Source organism: Phyllostomus discolor, chromosome 2, assembly GCF_004126475.2.
Source record: "Phyllostomus discolor isolate MPI-MPIP mPhyDis1 chromosome 2, mPhyDis1.pri.v3, whole genome shotgun sequence".
NCBI classification, from domain to species: domain Eukaryota; kingdom Metazoa; phylum Chordata; class Mammalia; order Chiroptera; family Phyllostomidae; genus Phyllostomus; species Phyllostomus discolor.
This window is the reverse complement of record NC_040904.2, coordinates 174,918,992-174,923,929: the sequence shown is the minus strand read 5'-3', so window position 1 is coordinate 174,923,929 and position 4,938 is coordinate 174,918,992.

Genomic DNA, 4,938 nt, shown 5'->3' with positions numbered 1-4,938 from the left:
ATTATAATCTCTTTCCTTGTCTTCCTCCTCCTGAAGGTCTCATGACTCCATGACTCCTCACAATACAGGTATGGACCTTTACCAAATCCTAGATCATACGCTGCTCACTGCTATAGAATACCAGATTGCTCCATGTAGGTGCATCTTTGCAATCTCCATTTGATAAGTCTTACTTCTGCCTCATTGCTGATTATGTCTAAGAGGGTATAACTTAATTATCTTCAGTATTTCCACAGCAAGATACTGCTATGCAGTTCATCCAGACTTAAAGGTGGGAGCTAAAGTTGTATTTGTGTTTGATGCTAAAGACAAAAAATCTCCAAGGAAAAAAAGTTTTTTATTTGCAGATGTTCTGATCTGTTGTTACAGAACAAAGGGGCCAAAGGGGGGATATATCTATATATCAAAAGGTAATATACTACTGAAAGGACCCCCTACTAAATTTGTTATGTCCCCCACCTTATAGGAAAGGCATCTCTCAATGTCAGAGATTTGTGAAAAGGAAAAGAAATGCTTATTTAATGCTATGCAGGCTTAAAGTAGTGACCTAATGTCTTCACTAAAATATCAAAGTCCTTTAGGATACTCTCAGATGCCCACAGTGTTTCCTCCTCCCCCTGCCCTAATTCAGGGTACCATAACTCAGGAAAAGAAGCAAACATCTGGGATCCAGGCTCCGGACACCATCAGCTGTGTCACCGTCCAGGCTGGATCTCTAATTAATCCAAAGCCAGGTGGCACCTTCTCATGGCTACTGCAAGAGTTCTTTCACCCTTCTTCCAGGCAAAGTCTCTCCTGCTTCCCAAGCCACGCGGTCAAAGGGAGCAACCCAAAGCTGCGTGGTCCTCTTCTACCAAAGCTGCGGGTGTTCCCACTCTGGTCAAAACTACATGGTTCTTCTCTCCACCAAAGCTGTGGGGGTCTGCACTCTGGCAAAACTGCATAGATCTTTCTTCTCAATGGCTTCTGTGTCTGGGTTAAATCCCCACACCAATCCTCTGTACCCCATTTCCTACTCCTCCTACAATCAGTTACATCTACCAGCATCCTGTATTATTCCAAGTTTACTGGGCTGCCATCATGAGTCTGGGCAGGGGTGGCTCCATGACGTGGGGCTGAAGGTTGAAGTATATCTTTCCATAATATTTTTACTAAAGAAAACTTTGATAAACTTGTTATCCCCCATTATAACACTCAGCTTAAATTCATGCTTCAAAATTTGCAATCAAGGAACTTTACTCAGAATTTGGCAGCTAGAGCATATGGATGTGCAATAATCTCATTTAATTATTCATCTTTTCAATATAGATGAACAAATATTCATAAATTATCATCATCATATTAATTCCATCTGCTCCGTATCACCTTTTGTACTTTTCACTTAGTCTTGGTTCTGAGAGCCATTTGAAAGTTCGTTATTTACTAATCTGCGTGAGAGGGATCTGGCATCTTTGTGTGTATGTGTGTACAATCTGATTAAAATAAATGACCTGTTATTCAAGAAACAACAGAGGCTTGAAATGTTCCCACTTCTAAATTTGTTTCCTTTAACTAAATCAGTAGTTTCGGCTTTTTGACTGAAAATTGTAAAAAATAAAAAATTCTAGCAATATATTATTTTCCAAATAAAGACTGTGGGGATGCTTGGAGTTGAATTAATTAATAGTTTGGCCACAGTTATCTATCTTAAATGTTATGAACTACAAATTCAGCACTGGTCTTTCTGCAGAATACCTAGAATTTAGTTAATTTTATTTTAGGACACTCCACTGAACAGATTATTTAATTTCATGAAAAAAAAAAGGGGGGGGGACAGGGAGAAGTATCTATGACAGTTTCTTTTTTCATGAAATGGGCAAGATTTATTCACATGCAGGTGTTTCCTACCCCATCAGTATTGCTTAGGAGATCAGTCCTTTCTGCAAGGAGAGTTTTAGGAGATGCTGGCTGATGGGCTTTTGTAATGGAGAATGGGCAGTGAACATCTGTAAGGCCTTGTGATGGGGCAGGAGAGAGGGATTAGCAGAACAGAGGCCAGGACTGTGCTTGCCTCCTGCTGGGGTTTGGGGAGTTGAAAAGAGTGAAACCTTCAATAAGGCATAGCTCCCAGTTCAGCTGCAGGGTGTGGCAGAATTTGATTTTAGGAAGAGCTATTGTGGATCAGAAATTGGACCTTTTAACAATATTTGAAAGATGGAAGTATTTTAGAATTTGATTAGATTTGATAGTGGATTAGATCTGTAGATTAGTAGGTTAGAACTAGAGCTCTAAAGTGATATTTGATTTCTTTGACTGTAACAATTTTAGGCGGCTTTCAGAGAAGTATAAAGCAGCCCTCTTCTCCACAAAGTCTAGCTGCCTTGTGCCCCCAGGTCCAAACTCTCTCCTGCCCTGGAGACTCAGTGGGGCTGTGCCTGGGTACCTTCTGTGAGCCAAGGCCTCGAAGCTCTGTCCTCAAAGGAGTGTGGAGCCCTCCTAAAGTTCACCCTCTTTGTTTCCCATCTGTCAGGGATGTTTACCCAAGAAACAAGGCTTATAGCATACATATATGCAATATGAATATTTCATTTCATATGTATTTGTTCAGTGTTTGGAATCCTTTCTGTCTGTATGTCTGTAAGTTGCCTAAAATCCATCTAGAAAATGTTTGAGGATATGGGATGCGCCACTGACATTATTGTGTCTGCCTAGCTCTGAACACCTTACTACCACATATAAGAAAACACTTAAAGAGTAAAACGGTAAAACCCTTATGATGACAGTCCATTCACAGTTGGGGTTTTTCTTGTACATAATTATCACCTCAAGAAATGGCCTATTTTAATACCCACAGAATACTCTGGGGTGAGGGGAAGACAGATGGAAGGAGGAAAGCAAATGCAAAAATGTGATGGTACAATGAACACCCCAGCATGCATTTAAATAATTTACACAAATCTGTTCCAATTCATAAGCCAGAATAAAAATAGCACAATTTGTCAAATAAAAGTTAAAACTTTGTTGAAAATTATAAGCCTTGATTTATACATCGCACTGTCAGGTTGGCCATTATTAAGCATACCACAAGGGCAGCAATCTAAACATGGCCTTGCTCACAGCTGCACAATGGTCTTAATTGGCACTAATTTCCCTCAATTGCAGTATCGTATGTTTTCCTTGAAAAGCAGAGTGAGTTTGCTTTCCATATCAATACAATGATAAAAATAAGCAGAGGGTCTTGTTTTGCTTGGAAATAAGGAGACTTGATTCATAACCAATATGTGAAATTCATTTTGTGATAGAGCCTTCATCTTGCTCACCCCATTACATATAGTGGGGTGTAAAAGGACCTAGATAATATTTTGATATATGATTTGTTTGAATTCACATTTTCTGTGGGTTCAAAATAGGCAGTAATTAGTCTTCAAAGTATATTTGAAAGTAAATTAATCCCATGTTTTCTGTATATGATTAGGCTTGACAATCATAATATTGCCATTGAACTTTGTTTTTATTGAATATTATTATTTCTAGTAAAAATAAACACATTAGTCTTATAGACTATGTAAAATCAAAAAGCCAATGAAACTATACAGGCTGTTACTAATACCACATGAAGGATTTGGGGGCCTAGCTCTGGGTGATCTCAGGTTTTAGAAAGTTCTGGGAGATTGGTTTAAGAAAATGGCAATGGACAGTTCAAGGAACATCTTAAAGGTGATAGCCAATGGATTAGTTTCAGTCTGTTTCAAAATCATTCTTTTTATACAATAAGAAAAAGAGAGAGAAAAGAATAAATTTTTTTTAAAAATCATCCTTTTTGTGCAATCACATTTGTTTTAGAAACTGCAGCATAAGGGAACTTTGATATTCTCAAATAGGTAAGAATTCAATGGAGTCCCTTGAACTGTCCTTACAGCAAAGGCAGCTTGTTCAAAGACATAGGTATGTCATGTGTGTGGTCTGTCTTTCCTGGAAAAAAACACACATTTGTTTTGGGTAGTTCTTTAAAAATTTCTCCTGAAAATTTCAAATACCTCTGGGTTTATAGGGTAAGATGTTCCTCAACAGTGAGAAATATTTGGTGCCTTTGCCCTTGGTCATCAAAAAGGAGTAGACATTTTTTAAACTGCCCCTTGTCTCTCCTGATCTGCGCAAGTTCCTGCAAGGGGCTTTGGGAAATGTTATTCTGTCCGTGGGCCATTTGCACCTGGGGATCCGGACTCAGGACCAGTGTCTGGGACTTGTAAAGGGGCTAACAAGATGCTTGGTCTTTGCCACAAATCAGTCACTCTTTTCTAGTTGGCCCCTGACATGGCTTCTTAAAAAGGATGTGAATGTACTAGACTAGAGGTCTGAGATGATGTCTCCTCCTCTTCATATCCTCAGTGATTAGCACATGCTCATCACATGGGAGGCCCATGACACACCTCATAAATAAATGAATCTATTTATCCCCTGCTGACCGCACTAGGAGTTGCACACTGTGACTATCATTAAGTAGATCCACACCATAGTCATTCCATTTCTGTACTTCTGGGTCAAACATAAATTAAACACTAGAGCAATCTGGATTTCAATAACAGCTTTATTAGAATAGTGTAAACAGCTGGAAACTTTTGAAATTAAAAAGATAATTATATTTGCATAATTGTTTTACACTGTGTACAAGCTGAAGATAACCAGCCACTTTGTTACAAGTGCCACACTGGTGCCGCAGCAACTTTAGAGGGAGTCATAACAAAGGGGAAGCTGTAATGATGATGACCTGAAGAGATAATTCAGCAGCGACCGCAGTGACTCCTGCTGGGAAGTCAATGCCGAATTTCATACAAATATATGAACTCTGGTGAAGCTCCATATGTTTTCCATCTCATAAACTCTTTTAATTTTAAAGTAATTTTACAAAGTTTTGCAATCAAAGTTAGTCTTTACAGAAAAGTCTCAATGATAGTCTGG